The sequence below is a fragment of the Lathyrus oleraceus genome, chromosome 2, assembly GCF_024323335.1.
Source record: "Lathyrus oleraceus cultivar Zhongwan6 chromosome 2, CAAS_Psat_ZW6_1.0, whole genome shotgun sequence".
Lineage (NCBI taxonomy): Eukaryota > Viridiplantae > Streptophyta > Magnoliopsida > Fabales > Fabaceae > Lathyrus > Lathyrus oleraceus.
In genome coordinates this window covers 59,392,020-59,410,177 of record NC_066580.1, presented here as the reverse complement: position 1 = coordinate 59,410,177, position 18,158 = coordinate 59,392,020, and the positions used below count along the sequence as shown (strand labels likewise).

At 35.7% G+C, this 18,158-nt stretch overlaps 1 non-coding gene across 1 annotated transcript; it reads left to right on the top strand.

Annotated features, from left to right (window-relative positions):
- Positions 1-914: 914 nt before the first annotated feature.
- Positions 915-1,021, top strand: LOC127123983 (small nucleolar RNA R71). Its single transcript, XR_007803634.1, has one exon. It is a non-coding gene; the product is annotated as a small nucleolar RNA R71 (small nucleolar RNA).
- The last annotated feature ends 17,137 nt before the right edge of the window (positions 1,022-18,158 follow it).

The following is an 18,158-nucleotide window of genomic DNA, read 5'->3' as shown; positions in this document are numbered from 1 at the left end:
CTGGTTCCTTTACTTTGTCTGTGGGTTCGGTATATTCCTTAGAAGTGTTGGGTTCATTCAATCTTAGGTTTGGTGGCTCATCATAAGCGTTCCCACTTCATAGTGTAATGGCATTAGCTTGTCCTCTCGGATTCTGTTGAGGTTGTCCAGGGAACTATCCTCCAGGTGTGGTCTGGGGGGCTTGGTTTAAAGCTACCTGAGAGATATGGGTTTCAAGCATCTTGGTGTGAGTAACTATTTGGTCAACCTTGGTTCCTAACTGGGTAATCAGTTCGCTAACGTGGATGTTCTGGTTCATGAACTCTTTGTTTTGTTGGGTTTGAGCAGTGATAAAATTTTCCATAATTTTTTCAAGGCTCGACTTTGGTGGCACAGGTTGCATAGGTTGATTTGATCTTGGGGCTTGGTAACCTGTTTGTCTCGGAGGTGCATTATTTTGGATAGGGTTATTGTTCTTATAGGAGAAGTTCGGGTGATTCCTCCATCCAGGGTTATAGGTATTCGAGTATGGGTTCCCTTGGGTGTAGTTCACTTGCTCATAGTGGGTTTCATTTAATAGACTGCATTCTGCAAATTGGTGTCCCTTGGTTCCACATATCTCACAATCCGACGAAACTGCGGCTGCAATATTCAGGTTTATGCACATATGCTCGACCTTGAGGGCTAATGCGTCCATTTTAGCTTGCATCATGTCTATAGAGCTTAGTTCATGTACTCCTCCTTGGGCTTCCTTCTTCTCAACTGTCGCTCGTTCGACTCCCCATGATTGATGGTTTTGAGCCATATCTTCGATGAGGGCACTAGCTTCAGGATAAGGTTTGTTCATCAGTGCACCGCCTGCGGCAGCGTCGATGGTGATCTTAGTGTTATAGTGAAGTCCATTATAGAAGGTCTGAATGATTAACCAATTTTCTAAACCATGATGTGGGCATGCTCTTAACAGCTCCTTATATCTCTCCCAAGCTTCGAACAGCGATTCTCCTTGGTTATGGGTAAATCTAGTTATATGGTTTCGAAGAACGCCAGTCTTACTTGGGGGAAAGTATCTAGCAAGGAATACTCTTCTAAGGTTATCCCAAGTCGTAATGGAATTGGGTGGAAGGGAATCTAACCATGATATGGCTTTATCTCTGAGGGAAAAAGGGAATAATCTTAAACGGATTGCCTCAGGAGAAGCTCCATTGGTTTTAAAAGTGTCTGCTAATTGGAGAAAGATTTTTAAATGTTGGTTTGGGTTCTCAGTAGCGAGACCTGCGAATTGTCTCTGTTGCACTAGTTGCAACAGGGAGGGTTTAAGTTCGAAATTATTAGCTGGGATGGTTGGGTTTACTATACTAGAACTAGGGTCTTCGTTGGATGGTTGGGCGAAATCTTTAAGAGGTCTTTGGTTTTGGTCTTTGGCCATAACTCTCCTAATTCTATGGAAGAATAAACGTGCGCGAGCGTAACGTTCAGGTTCTGCCAGAGGGTATACTAAACTTCCGGTGCTACGAGTTCTTTGCATTGACCGGCGTGTAATAACCTAAACTTGATGCGTGCTTTTCGCAAGTATACGAACGCGTCAGAGTAATATAAAAGATTGTCGAATCCACAGAGACCAAGTGTCAATCTATCGTTATCTATTGTTATGGTGTTTATCTAAGGTAGTCAAAATAGGGGTTTTAAGAGTGTGCAATGAAAAGTAAAGTGTTAAAATAAAGTTCAATTAATAAAGACAGGTTCGAATGTAATTCACATAATCAATTAATAATCCAAGTACTTGCTAATAGAACTACTTATGGGCAGTGTTTCCTACTTTGAAAAGAACCAATTTAACAGGAACTGTCGCTTTCGCGTATTCAGAACCGAGTTGTACTCCCTAATCAAACGCTCTTATTGTCACTTATAAAAAGGCGCGCATTGCGTTAGAGTAGTAAACCTATTTTTAAGAAATATAGTATCTTGACTATGTTGAAAAGTATCTTAACCTGGATTTCTTAACCAAAAGAGGTTCTCACGAACCAGACTCTAAACTTATAAACACGTCCGAAAATAGTTTTAAAATCACTTTTCTTCTTAAGTTAAAAACTCCTAATGAACTAAACAAAGCGCTTTTGCTGTATTTGAAATAGTTAAAAACAACTAAGTTTAAAAAGACGTTGGACGGCTTTCGATCTTACCCAACGAAAATTAAGTGCGGGAAAACTTAAGTTGAAAGTTAAAATAGCCCTTAAGTGTTTCTACGAACAATTGTACGGATTATCGGTTCAATTACGGTCCTTACATTCTAACCTTTATAGATTTAGTTAGACATGGTAAAGTAAAGGAGCATTTTAATTTAAATAAAAGTAGTGCGAGTACGGAAAGTAAATAAAAGTAGTGCGAGTGTGGAAAGTAAATAAAAGTAGTGCGAGTGCGGAAAATAAATAAAAGTAGTGCGAGTGCGGGAAATAAATAAAGTAAAGACAGTGCGGAAAATAAATGAAAGTAGTGCGAGTGCGGAAAGTAAATAAAAGTAGTGCGAGTGCGAGAAATAAATGAAAGTAGTGCGAGTGCGAGAAATAAATAAAGTAAAGACAGTGCGAGAAATAAATAAAGTAAAGACAATGCGGGAAAGTAAAATAGATAAAGGCAAAGTAATAAAAACCTGCTCCAATCGGAGGGTTGAATAAAATGCGAAACGGAAATGAAAATGGCGGCAGGATTAACTTCCTTCCAAAGTGCTCCAAACTCGATTACAGACTCGATCACAGACTTGATTACACAATTGTGGTAACACCTAAATGCGAAGCGATTACCACTTTTAAAATACTGAATATATGCCTAAGTGAAACTAAGTTTGCTCTAAGTTTGCATCTGCTCTAAGTTTGGATGATTAAACAAATGAATTCGACTCTCTATTTATAGGCAAGTAAAATAATGGAAAAGACAAGGATGCCCTTTCAGTTTGAAATTGGGAGGGAAAAGTTTCCTTCTTGTGGCGCCCGCCACAAGACCATGGCGCCCACCACAAGAGCAAAGTGTGGCGCCCAAGTGGAGGTAGTGGGGAACGTGGCAGTTGAGGGAAGTTGAGTTGTGACATGTCATGGTTGGACCCATGACGCCAGCCACAGTGGGAGCCATAAGTGTAAAATGCTTAATTTTAGGGTTTTAACTCGTTTTCACTCCTTTTCTCGATCGGGGCTCCGATTAGACTGAAAACCTGAAAACAAAGAGAAACATAGTAATAACATAACAAAATAATAATAAAACAACTAAAATGCATGCGAAATCGGAGTCGAAAATACGGTGAATTTTAGTGTCATCAACATAATTGGTGAGTTCTTTTATATGAGCCCCAAGTGTATCTCTTATTGTCTTGTTTTCCTTCATGGCTAGATGCCACCAACGCTCATTTTCTTGACATTCTTTCTGGGCTCGTCATAGTTGACCCTTAAGAGTATCTAGACAATGGTCAGCTTGTTCTAATCCCACTTTGATCTTTTTCCTCTTATGCTCTTCCTTGTTGAACTTTTCCACATGTGCTTGAAGTTGTCCCTCTTTTCTCTCAAGCTCCCACTTCATGGTGTTTTTTTCATTGATGGTTTGTTGGAGTTTTATTTGCAACTCTTCATTCTCTTTTTCTAACTTTGCCATGGTGGTCTTGAGTTCCTCTATTTCTTCAATAGGAACATGGGTGAGCTTAGGTTCAGGAAGAGGCACAGGTGCTCGAATGACGAATGGCATTTTGATCATCTCCACCCTTTCCTTTACCCACTGAAAATATTATTCTTTTGTAATCCCATTTGCTCTCCCTAAATCAGCTTTCCCTTTTCGATTGACACTCTTTCAAGCCTCTTTGATTCGATGGAACAATCTAGGATTTTTCAACCCAGAGTCAAGTAACAAGAAAGCTTCCAAAGACCTCGCCTCTAAAGGGCCTTCCATTGGGTAGCCAAGTTGTCTGAGTGATAGAACCGGGTTAGCATTCACACATCCTTGAGTTCCCATAAGTGGTATATTAGGGAAACCACCACAACTGAATATGATGTCCATGTTGATGTATTCTTTGGAATACCAAGAAAGATCTTCAGATCGAAGTGATCCCAATCTCTGAGGCCAACTGACATCTGTCTGTTCGACCCAAGCACATGTCCTTGGAAGATGTTCTAGAAACCACTGATATAATAAAGGAGCACAAAAATCAATCAATCCCTTCTTCTTAGTGTACCTATGGCTTATGTAATAGTAAACATCGGCTAATAAAGTGGGTACTGGGTTCCCAGTAAGGAAAACACAAATGGTAGCCATGTCTACGAAACCATCCATATTCGGGAACAGGACGACGCCATAGATGGCCAATGCAATGGAAGAGTAACAAGCATCCCAACTTTCTGCTTTCAATATGAGCTCTTTCCAAGAGAAATTTTAGCGAAAATCCTTTGGTATTCCCTTTGGTCTCTAGGCTAGCCTCTGCTTCCTTTTCATCCATGTGAAGCGCACTAGCAATGATCTCAAGGGGCAAAGATTCATCTATCCCTTCAAATAGTGGCTTGTTCTTCATAGGAATCCTAACAAGATGCTCAAATTCTTCCAACGTTGGTGCTAGCTGGATGTCTTGGAATGTGAAGCATCTTAATGGTAGGTCATAGAATTGGGCCAAAGTGATTAAAGTTGTATGGTCTACTTATTGATTGAGCATGTTGAGCAGATTTCCATAATTCTTCCCAAAGTTGATTCTGTACACCAGGTGCATCTGAGAGACCAAGTCACGTAAGCTCCTTAGATCGGGATTTTTGAACTTGAAAGAGTTAATGTTTCTTTTGCTTGATTCCATATTTCTTGAATTCCTGCAACTCATGACACTCAGATTCCTTGGAAATAAAATAATATGAATGTTATGTTATGAATGATGTTATGCGTGCCACATGTAGGTTAATATACAGATCGTGAGAGTGGGTATTCTTGGTTACTAAACAAAACCCTTTTGGGAGGATCCTAAAGTTAAGATGTTCCCAAAGTCATCAATCACTATTTAGGAAGGTTATTGTCATGACGAAAACTCATATGCAAATAACATCCCCAAACAAAGTCTTGTTTGGGTGAGGCCTTCGTACGGTCCCAAAGAGGAAGACTCCTAGTGGGTCTATACTACACAACTCTCGAGTCCAAGGTTCTAATAAGGTTCTCAGAGTCATAGGTCGAGGTTGGGAATACCGCTGTAAGGTAGTAATACGCCCAAGGGATCTCATCTGATTGGGGCTTTCGTATTAACCCAACAAGTCTGGGACTTTTCAAGTAGATACTACATAACCACCGGATATAATGGGTTAAAAGGTCCCTAGAGTCATTGATCCACCTGAGAATACTATCGTCGTGACGAAAACTCGCCGGGCAATAATATCTCAAGAGAATCTCCTCTAGGCGGGATCTTCGTTTCTTCCCAACAAGGAAGACTCCTTGTGGGCGCCCACTACGCAACCACAAACTTAAACTTATGGTTTTTCTCAGACTCGGGTGGAGAGCCTATCTCACAAAGTACCACCAACCAGAGAACCCCAAATAAGACATAGTCAATAAATCACAATATAATAATTATGACAGAATAATAATAACATAATAAAAATAACAGACAAAAAAACAAGATTAACACACAATACAGAAACTGAACTAAATTAGGCTTCACTCTCTTTTGCTTGGAGCTAGTCCCCAGCAGAGTCGCCATCTGTTTCCTCTCGAAAAATACGATTCCTCGCGATGGTCGCGGAAAAAATTACGTTCGAACAGAGTCGCCACCGAACTTTATTTATCCCAATAAAGGGATAGGAAAATATCGATAAAACCTTAAGGAAATAGAATAATGGTCGTCGTAACCATATTCGGGTTCAAGAGTGGATTACGTAAGGGGAAGGTATTAGCACCCCTCACGTCCGTTGTACTCAACGGGAACCTTTTAGTTCAATTTTGCGATTTGAGTGTTAATTTATGTTTGTTTGTTTTCTTCGGGTTATAAATATATTGAAAATAGAAATGGATGGGAACCTTAGAAAGGGAAAATGGGAGGTTTTTTATTAGTGTGCTCGCGAAGATACAACAATCTCCTGCCTACGTATCCTTATGGTGTAATAAGGAAATCAGAGTATTCGTAGTTCGGGGAACTATGGTTGGTTGATGTCTTTTAGTGAACAACTGCTTAGATCGTGTTCTAAAGGCTAAACGCTGGCTTGTCTACTCTCGGCGGAGGCTTAAGCACTAGTTTGTTGTGCGCATTAGAAAGGATTAGACGATGTTCTTTCTGAAAAGAGTTTAGGTCACACGGAGGTGACAAGTTAGATTAGTATGTTGGATATTTTGATTGGTTGAGATGTTTTTTGTTAGATGACGATCACTCGGATGGTCGAGTAAGACAACTCGTATCATAACAGTCGGGAAAGGGAGTAGAAGACTCTAGACCACTTTCTTTTTCATCTTTAATTATAGGAAAGATTTGATAATAGTTAAGGTGTTTTGAACGAATGACGAATACTCGGATAATCGAGTAAGACAACTCATATCCTAATAATCGGAAAAGGAATAGAAGACTCTAGACCGCTTTCTGTTTCATCTGAATATTTATGAAAATAAGGTTGTATACAGTTGACGTATTTTAGAATGAACGACAAGTAGTTGAATGGCTGGGTAAGACAACTCATATCCAAGCATTTGAGAAGAGGAATTGAAAACTCAAGACCATCTCTCTTTTCATATAATCTTGATTGAGAAAATGATTTGATTAAGTTGTATGCTTGTGGAAAAATGAGAATTGTCCGACTGACCGAGTAAAAGAACTCGTATTCAAACAATTGGGGAGAGAAGTTGAAAACTCAAAGTCATCTCCTTTTTCATTTATCTTATTATGAAAGTGTTTTGATTTAATCGGGGTTTGGAGGGTTTGTAGAGGAACGACAATTGTTTGACTAACCAAGTAAGAGAACTTGTACTCAAATAGTCGAGGAGAAAAATTGAAGACTCAAAGTTATCTCCCTTTTGGTTTCTTATTGTAAAAGAATTTGATGCATTTGTTCTTAAGTGGATTAGAAATGATGATTATTCGATTAATCGAGTACAAGAGTTAGTGTTCAAATAATCGAGGAGAGGAGTTGGAAACTCAAAACCATTTCCTCTTTTATCTCTAAGTAAAATAACATCTAATTGTGACCAGGTATTTTAATTCTTAATAAAGAAAACTCGATGTTGGATCGAGATTTTAAATTTGTATTTTGTGAATGAATTGAATTTATTTAGTGAATAGTTCAGCTAATCGATTAATTAAAACCGAATAGGTCTCATCGTAAGAAGGCCCAAGAGTAAGCCATGTGAGGTCGATGGCGATACTTTTACAAGTAATCGACTTACAAAGGTGTTTTGAAAATGGGCTCGATTTTGAATCGAGAAATATGTGATTTATTTTTGAAATTGGGTTGAATGATTTTAAATCGGTGAAAACGACATAACCTTATCACAATTATAACACGCCATACGCATGTATTTAAGACTTGGTCTAAATAAATAAATACAAAAATAATCATGCACATACACTCCACAAAAATAAACAATTATCTAAATTATAAGTGATGGTAACAAATATAATTAATTGATTGAATAGTTAATGGATTATTTGATTAAATGGTATAAGTAACTAAACAATAATAATATAAACAAATAATTAATTGGGTATTAATAATAATATTAACAAGATATATATGATTTTTAAAGATAGAAAATGAAAGAGAAACAATTATAAGTGATACTAATAATAATATAATTAATTAATTAAATAATTAGTGGATTATTTGATTAAATGATATAAGTAATTAAATAATAATAATATAAACAAATAATTAATTAGGTATTAATAATAATATTAACAATATTTATACATAATTTTGAAAGAAAGTAAACGAAATAAATGAAATGAAAGTAAATAAAATATTTTAATATTGTAAAATAATTAAATAATTATCATTTAGGGATTAATAATCATCTTTATAAGTGTTTATGAAAAATATAATAAGAAAAGAAAGAAAATTCAAAAAAATGAGGAAAATGGGCTACATCAAGAGGAAGGCCCAACTCTGGGCGCTACTGAACCAAACAGGGGGTTTGAATAAAAAAAAAGTCTTTGGGCCCAACCTGAGTTGGCCCAAAACGGAATCACCAAGACCCTAAATGGCTTGGTCAAACATTGACCTCCTATGGAGGTGTCTGGGTCGTTGGATTGGAAGACCTATGATCTGGTCAACAGATCAGATGGAGGCGCGTGAGGGTGCACCACCATATGGTGGGGGGATCCACACAAGATCCCCTGGTTGACTCAGAAGTCAACCAAACGTGTGGCGCTAGCAAGAGGGGCCACGTGGCGCCCATGCAGCCACCACCATCAACACATAAAAAACAAATTTTTGAGAGAGAGAGAGTCATTCTCTCATTCTCATACTGTCTCTTCAACTTCAACGCTCAAGTTGCTCTGCAACTACTATTCCCTCTCCGTCATCATCCTCACAGCCAAACTTTCCGGATAAGACGGTGGCGGGAGGCCAATCGCGGCGGCGCCGCCCTCTTCTCCGGCGACCTCCAACCCTAACCCCAAAAATCCAAACACATACCCTACCTTATTTTGGCCGGAGATTCCAAATCCGACCTTGTTTTCTCAAGAATCCTTCTCAAATGGTCGGATCGAGGCCTTCCTTCAAAATACAAACCTAAAACCTAACTCTAAACTCTGTCTCTCACGCGGCCAAACGAACCCTTGTTCGTTCTTATCCTAAACACAAACCTTTTCCGTCAAAACCCTAACCCTAAACTTCGAGATTTAAACCTCTACAGACGCGCTTTGAAGAAATAAATAGGGGGGTTTTATTCAGTATGGAGAGGCGAAGAGGGTGATGCAAAAATTGAAACGAGAATGGAAGATTTACTTGGTTGGAGTCAAACGCCGACGACGCTCCCCACCGTTTAAGATAAGTCTTTCGTCCTCTTCTTCGTCTTCCTTTTTCTTTGGTCTGAATGTTGTTGTTCGAATATTAGGGTTTGGATGTTTAACGAATTATTTTTGATAATTTCTTCTTAGATTTTCCAGACTGTTCTCTCTGTTAATTTTTGTTCAATGTTGATATATATGGTGAATGTTGGTTTTGAGATAACTTGCTGGATTATCTCTTTTCCAGAATTTAAGGGATGTTTACTCTGTGGATTTAGAGTTGTTTTATTTGGATAATGAAATGTGTTCTTGGGCGTTCACCTTGATTCATCATGCAAAATATTAATTTGTTTATTCTATCAATTATTTTTCAGTTTTTTATAAGTGCTTATTGGATACGCTCTTTTAATCTTTGAATTGGTTTTGCAGGTTTTGACAAAAGTGAAGTGATGTTGATTGAAAGAAGTTTCTGCGCCAGCTTTGGAGGCTAGAATTAGGGCGCTATGAATTTCAAATCATTGGCTTTGGAAAGGTCTTTGCAAGCTTGTTGCTTCAAACTGCTGTATTTACCACTTATTCCAATTTTTCCTCAAATTCATTTGATGTAACAGAACTTTTGGATATTTGGATTATGTAACTTTGGGACCATGTATTGGCTATTTGTAACATGTAAATTAGCATATGAACTTTTGTATTATCATGTAAGCCTTTTGGAATTTATTTGTAACACTTGGATTAAAAAATTAATTATGCCATTAATTCTTTTTTTAACACTTGAACTTTGTCTTAATTATTCTATTTGTTTAAACAAAAATGCTTAAACTCTAACTCAAACTGAAAATGGATTGGGCCATATTAATCAAACTGGACTTTCCACTTGGTCACCTCTAATTATGTTTATCATTAACTTAAATGAACAATATGAAATGTGCATCATAAGCAATAAAAGAAACAATTCCAAAGTGAGTTTTAAAACATTGTCCATTATCATAGTTTTTTCAACAATCCACCTTAGCTTAAAACAAATACATGTTTAAAAATGCAATTTGAATCTAGATATTTATGAAGGATCAAGAGTTTAGCATAAACATTTGGGATGTGGAAATGAGCTTAATAACAAGTGATCATAGAAAATAACCATGACTCTTAATACTTACTAATAATCAAATGGATTTTGGATTAGTAATGTAAAAAGATTTGAACCACACTTTTGCAATATTAATCATGGACATGTTTATGTGAACGAACCTTTTTATAAAACAAAACCAAGAGTTCTCATGGATAAACCAAAATGGGTCTTCTTAACCAAAATGCACATGCTATCCCATGCTTCAGTCAATAGCCATAATAGACAAATGCAACTGGTGTCTTCTTAAGGATCTCAAGAGATGAAAATATCATTGAAGACTTGATGTCACCAAGGGATGAGAAACCCTAAAATAGAACCTATGTCTTAAGATAAGATTCAAGTCTTATAACATTGGGTAGTGAATGCTGGTTGAAGATTTTTTCTTACCCGAACAAAATTGGTGTATGACAATTAGTCCTTGTGGGTTCGATAATCTTTAAAACTATGCGATAGGACTGTGCACTTGCAGTCACGATTCCCATAGACTTACTAAGTTGCGATCAACTTTGCATAACATTCTATATGATATTCTTATAGCGGGTCAATCTAGTATAAATATTACTCCTAATATTCATACCTATGTTTAAGACTTGATAACTCCTTATCCATGATCCATGAGATGTGATCATCAGTCTATATACATAACAGTCTTAATGCTTTAATGTTATCCCACTTCACAACAAAGCTCGACTGCGGATACTTTAAGAATAGTGTCCTTATGTTTAATGGGATCTCATGATTAAGTCACACTTGATACATTAAACGGACTATATATTCTAGGGACTTTATTAAACAAACATAATAAAGAAAAAGCCTTTTATTATTAATAAATAATTTGATACAAGTACCAAAAGTATTGGCCTCTAGGGCTTACACCTTCATTGACTTCAGCTTGTTCATTATTGACTTCAACCAATAGGTTCATTGACTTCAGCTTGTTCATTATTGACTTCAGCACTACCCTCACTAACTTCAACATTACCCTCACTAACTTTGTCTTGTTCATTATTTACTTCAATGTTTCCCTCATTGACTTCAACTTGTTCATCACTCAAATAAACATTAGGCTCACTAAAAATAGTACATTGTACATCATCCTCATCAATGTAGTTATCTAATTCTCTTGGATCCACAATCACATGGGATTCAGATAATTTGTGCTCCACATATACATCTATCACCTCGTGTCCTACAACATCTCTGGCAAACTGCAACACATCCTTATCATTTCAATGGCCTAAGACCACATGCAAATCTGAAGACATGGTTCTAATACCATAAACATTTATGTCTACATAACCCTCACTTTTAATCAATATATCCACATCCATGTATGACATGAAATCCATATCCCACCGCCATTTCATCTCAGTCACCTCTCCACCAACATACCACTTAACAAGTTCAGAAACTAATTTTCCCCCATGGTGCATTCTTAACCTAACCTTATTAGTTTGACTTGGTCTAAAAATTTATTGAATACATATGGAATAAGTTAATATTCAGTGGGACCATAATAAAACATTAAATAAACATGGTGGAACATGTTAGGTTATGTGATTGGCAACATTTTGTTAAAACAAGTGAAATAGCAAGATGTTGGATAAGATTTCTTGATATGATTGTACGACATTGTGGCATGCTGTGGTTTTACATTCTTGGAAGATTGTTTTTTCGAGTGAGATTAGTAAAGATTCTTTGATGATTTGTTTCACGTATTATATGGTTCAAAGTGCTTATCTTATAAGCTCAAAGATCGGTTCCAGCTGTGCCTTGTTTCCTAAGAAAGGATGTCAAAAACATTTAAGGAAACATTAGATTTGATTCTACAGAAGATTGTGCATAATGGATGTCAAAACATTTAAGGAAATATTAGATCTAATTATGCAAAAGATTATGCAGAATGGATGTTAAAACATTTAACGAGACATCAGATTTGATTTGATCAAATTTGATTTAATTTGATTTGATCAGATCTGCTGATTATCTAGCTCAAAGCTCATACTATTCTGGGGTTATTTAAAGGATGGTTCTAAACCTAAGAAGATAATGAAGTTGCACATGAGATAGTCTTTGTTAGATTTTAGTTTGTTCATTGTTTTTGTGAGCCATTCTTGTATCACTTAGAAACTTGAATTAGACTGAGTTTTTGAGTTGTAATTGTGAATCACTCATAAACTTTTAAGAAAGAGTGGATTTTGTTTCATTGGAAGTGTGTATTCTGTATTATTGAAGGGTCTCATATATAGGAGAGTCTTAGATAGAAATTTCAAGGGTAGTGATTAGGTGAGAAGTTTGTAAAACCAGTGGTTGTGATGCCCTCAGATGTAGGTGACGTTGCACCAAACTGGGTTAACAATTGACCTGTGTTATTTACTTCATGTTATTTACTTTAGCACTGCAATTTTTCTGGTGTGACAATGTTCTGATCTTGGTGTTGTGACATTGTATATGACATCTGGTATCTGCGTGCCAGAATTTCAATTGGCATCAGAGCAGGCACCCTATTCTATTTTGGGTGAGCTCCAAGGGATATTTTCTGGTACTATGGACAAGGAAGGAGGATTTTTCAACATACCACCTATTCTAGATGGCACCAACTATGATTACTGGAAGGCACTTATGGTGGATTTTCTAAAATCTACGGATAGAAAAACCTAGAAAGTAGTTATCAAAGGTTGAGAACATCATATGATGCAAGACAAAGATGGGAATGACACAACTAATTTGAAGCCTGGAGAGGATTGGTCTAAGGAAGAAGATGAACTTGGTCTTGGAAACTCCAAATCCTTGAATGCCTTGTTCAATGGAGTTGAAAAAAACATATTTAGGTTAATAAATACGTGTACTGTGGCCAAAGATGCATGGGAAATCCTTAGAACCACTCATGAAGGCACATCAAAAGTTAAAATGTCAAGACTTCAACTTCTCACCACCAAATTTGAGAATCTCAGGATGAAAGATGATGAGTGTATTAATGTTTTTCACATGAATATCCTCGATATTGCCAATTTATCTAGTGCATTGGGAGAGAAGATGTTAGAGGAGAAGCTTGTTAGAAAAATCCTCAAGTGTTTACCTAAGAAGTTTAACATGAAGGTCACAGCTATTAAATAAGCACAAAACATATGCAACATGAAAGTGGAGGGTCTTATTAGGTCACTTCAAACTTTTGAATTGGCTATCAGTGATAGATTTGAAAAGAAGAACAAAAGCATACCTTTTATCTTCAACACTGATGACGAAGAAGCTCAACGTGACATGGAGATTGATGAAGGAATTTCTAATGATATTGTGCTTCTTGTGAGGAAATTCAATAAGGTGTTAAAGAGAATGGATTGGGAGTTAAGACCTAATGTCAAGAACATGTCATTCGACACCAGTAAGAACAATGACTTTCATATAAAAGCAAGAACAGAGGAAAAGCCCAATCAAGGAAAAGGTATTCAGTGTCATGGATGTGAGGGCTTTGGTCACATTAGATCAGAATGTCCCACATACCTCAAGAAACAAAATAAGGGCTTGTCTGTTACTTGGTCTGGTGAGGATTCTGAAGGTGAAACTGACGATGAAATTTTTAAGCATGTTACAAACTTCATAGGTAGATATGAATCTGATGAAGATTCATGTGATTAGGATGTTTCTTATGAATAATTGGCTATTTCATACAAAGAGTTATGTGCCAGAAGTGAATAAGTGTGTAAGATAAGAGAAAAGAAGAAGAGAATCATAGCTCAAATGCAGACTGAGAAAGAGAATCTTTTGTCTACTATCTCTGGTCTTCAAGATAAAGTAACCCTATTGAATTCTAAACTTGAAAACATGACCAAATCAATAAGAATATTGAATAACGGGTCTGATATGTCAAATCAAATTCTTCATGTTGGAAAAGGGGCTGGAAATTTAAATGGTACAGGTTTTGATTACCAATATCTAAAAGGAAAAACCCATGTGACACAATTTATTCCTCCATAAAGGAAGTATGAGTCCATGATTTCCGACCAAATGTTACAATGTCCTGCCAGACATTAGGAAACTCAAACTAAAATAAAGTTTTTGCCTTGGAAATGCCATTATTGTGGTAAATATAGACATATAAAGCCATTATGTTACATTCTGTATGGTTATCCAAAACATCAAACGTATCCTAGTGTAGTGGTAAAATTTTTGAGATTAAGTTATTGATTAACTTAACTCATAAAGCAAGAGTTGCCACCGCGCTTTTATTATTTCCAAAGGAAAGGGAAAAGGAACGAACAAAACCCAAAGAAGTTTTAAAACAAAACTAATAAAAAGAGACAAGGGTCTGGGGGTTGGTTATGGAAAGGGAAGGTATTATCACCCTAAACATCTATAGTACTTTATAGGAACCTCTTTGAAAGTCTATATATTTTAGCTTAAAAATGGTGTTGTTTGTAAAAGATTGGGGATATGAGAAGACAAATGTTTTTTTTTTATAATTTTTGTGTTTGCGAAGACTTTCTGAGTCTTATTCCTACGTACCAACAAAGTGCAATGAAGGATCAAAACCTCATAGTTCATGGTAAAAATAACAAAGATGTTTGCTTTGATTCATTTTTATTGAAAAGACATTTTGTCATTTTAAGGGGAATACTCAACTAATCATCCACAAGTATGAGAACTTTGCATCACCATAGAGAAGGGCTCCAACTTGGATAAAGATCAACAAGTATGCCAGCAACTCTCTTGGATGGAAAATAATTATTATCAATACTATGAGGATAGGAGAATTACATCTCAACTATGGAAATGACTCATGTCTAAACTTTTAGAGAAAAAAAGGTTTAAAAGAAAAAATGCACAAAGAGAACAAAAAATATTTTGAATGAGTTATGTATTTTTTAGTCCTTTTGAAATTGGTCTGAATATGCTTAAGTTGTATTAGCATTTATTAAGAAAAAGGTTTTGAAAATCACTTGAGGAAAGTCAAGGTTTATTAAGAAAGTGGTTAAAGTTTGAAAACAAGAAAGTTTTAAAAAGAGAGAGGGGATTTTGAAAATCAAAGAAGGAGAGGAGAAGAAGAGACTATCCTAGAGCATAAAGTAAAAGCTAGGGAGGAAAGATCTAACCAAGAGATAGCAAGCTTTATGACATAAGTCAAGCAAGAAATCTCTCATTTGAATTAAGCCCCAAGAAATCCAAATAAACAAAGAATAAACCATGTATCAAATGAAACCAGGATAACCAAGCCAAGTCTTCAAAAGAAGTCTAAAGTCGAAGGTACCTGATGAATCCCAAGGTCTCAAATCACAAGCTCCCAAAGAAAGGATCAAGATCCTAGTTCTAAGTCCATAACTCCACTATAATTCCAAGGATAGTAACCTCAAGTCCATGAATCCAGAGGACCCAAATTTTTAGGGGTTTTTCCTTTCTTAATGTCTTTTAAAAAAATAAGTCCAAATGAAAAAAAGAAAAAGAGCATAAACATAAATAAAGGTCTAAGTGGACAACGAGCAAAGATGATATGAGATGCTAAAATAAAAGTATAAAGTAAATAGAAAGAAATAAAGAGCATAAGGTAAATGACATTAAAGTAAGGTTAATCTAAGAAAATGTTAGTAAGTGGTGTTAGTGATCAAAAAGAGAAAGATGATTCATCATCTTTTGGAGAACACTCAACTATTCATACACAAGTATGAAAATATGGACCTTTACATCACCATGAGAAGGGCTCCAACTTGGATAAAATCAACAAGTATGCCACTAGCTCTCATAGGTGAAAAGGAAACAATATTTTTCATACAATACAATGAGGAGTATGAGACTTACAATCTCACTTATGAAAATGACTTGCTTTTGGGACAAATTTAGCGTTATATTAAGCAATCATAATTGGACTTATATAAAAGTCACAACTATCTGAGGTTGGTCAATAATAATGTTTGTGTTAACACATGCTAGAGAAATGATATATAAATCATTATCCTAAAGCTATGCCACAAAAAAATAGAAAAGATAATTGATCAAGCACAAAGGCTACGAGAGTGCTCCATTACATCAATCAATACTTCATAGTACTTAGGACAAACTTATATATCAATCCAAAGTACCTTAAATGATCCATGATCAATTAGGAGGTAGATTTGAAATGATGAAAGTTCATCAAGCACCAATCCACACATCATGAACAAGATGGACACAAACCATCCAATTGTTCAAGAGGAAAAAAAGGAGATGAAGAAGAAGAAGACAAAAGATCTCACACCTAAATTGGATCAAAGGTTTGATCAAGTCATCATCAAAATCAATCATCCATTTTGGTGGATTAGGGTTTTCATCCCATCAACATCCAAGATCCATTGAGTTTGATGAGACCTATGATCAAATCAACTAAGATCCAAGGCCAACAGAAGTCAACAAAGGTATAACAAGCATAAAATACAAAAGGATAAAATAAAATGCATTAAAAATATTTTTAAAAATGAATTTTAAAAGGGAAATAAAAGAGAAAAACCATAAATCCCTTTAAAATACTAAATAAATGGTCAAGAAAATTATGGAAGGTTGGAAATAATAGAAGAAGCATAAAATAAAATTTTCGAAATTTTAAAATGCATAAAAGTATTTTAAAACCAATCAAAATAAAGGATAAAAGAAAAAATCCATGAAAAATAGATAAATCAAGAAAATAAAATGTTGAAGAAAAAAATCATATGAAGAAAAATAAAAGAAAATTTTAGAAATTATTTTGGTATTTTTTGTACGCAAAATGATTGTTCTATGAATTTTATAAGAAAAAGCAATTTAAAATGAAAAAAGAAAAAGAAATAAAATCAGAAAAAATACGGAGCGTTGGATCTGGCCTCATTAATTAACGTGGCAGATCCAACAATCATCAGGCTAGGGCTCACGATTGAAATTAACAAAAATGAAACACGAGATCTAATTTAAAATGGACAAATCAGAACATTTCAAATTGCCAACATGTATGGCCAAACTCATATGACCTTAAACACTACGGTCATCTTCCCCGATGATCCTTCACCGGAGTTTCAGCATTTGGTAAATTCAGAACACGAGACTAACACCAATATGATCGCCTTCTCATTACGAATTCGACCTCATGCTCAAAATTCATTTATCTAAACTGAGCATGGAGAATTTCAGAGAAGTTCCATAAGCAAGCAAGCCACGAAAAATAAAATTAAACGATGAACACGATCAATCAACACCAGATAAGTTAGGGGAAATCATCAAAGAGTAAAGGACTAAATTGTGGTAACTTGTTTGAGTTCAAATGATGCTCAAAACTATCTTTCCAATTGGTGATCAAAAGTTGATGAAGCTTGAACTGGTCAAGGCACTTTAGAAGGTCTTAGAGCTTGGGAATTGTTGTAGAAGCTTCAGAGAAGACCGGAGATGCTAATGGAATCAAGAAATTGGATTGAAACAAGATTGAATTCAAAACACGATAGTTCAATTTTCTAGAAAAATTTCAGAGTGAAACAATGATTTCTTGGCTCTCAAAAGCTTGGAAATGAACGCAATATGTTGCTCTATTTATAGGGAATTTTTGGGATCCAAATACGTGTGGAATGAAGCTCAATTCATGCAAAACTAATCTGATCATGATGTGAGAAAAGTGTGACTTCCAATCCATCAAAATGCAGCAAAATGATGTGTTTTAAGAGTCAATTAACTTTTGGAAAGTTGGTTAAACATGTTTAGGTCCAAAACTCATGGTAATTTGGCTTGCAATTGAGATTAGTAAAGTTCAAAATTCGGATCATGGTGATTTCTTCAGTTCCAAGTCACCATGTTCAACTCAATGGGGCATCTTGCTCATAAGGCTTTTTGATCCCATTCTTCTTACAATGTGTTGACATCCTATCAAAGATTACAATATGCCAAAAAAGGTTGCATTTGGATGCTTGAGAACAAAGTTATGACATGCTGAAGTTGGCACAAAAATCTGGTAATGTAACTTACAAAATTCCAAGTCCCAAATGGCTAAAAATGACATGTAATGTCTCAAAGAATTCCATGGCCTTCCAAGCATAATTTGACTTTGATCCTTGAATGAAACTTGTAGAGGACATCACAAATGATATTATGCAAAAATAATCAGCCTCAAATGTTGAAAATTGAAGA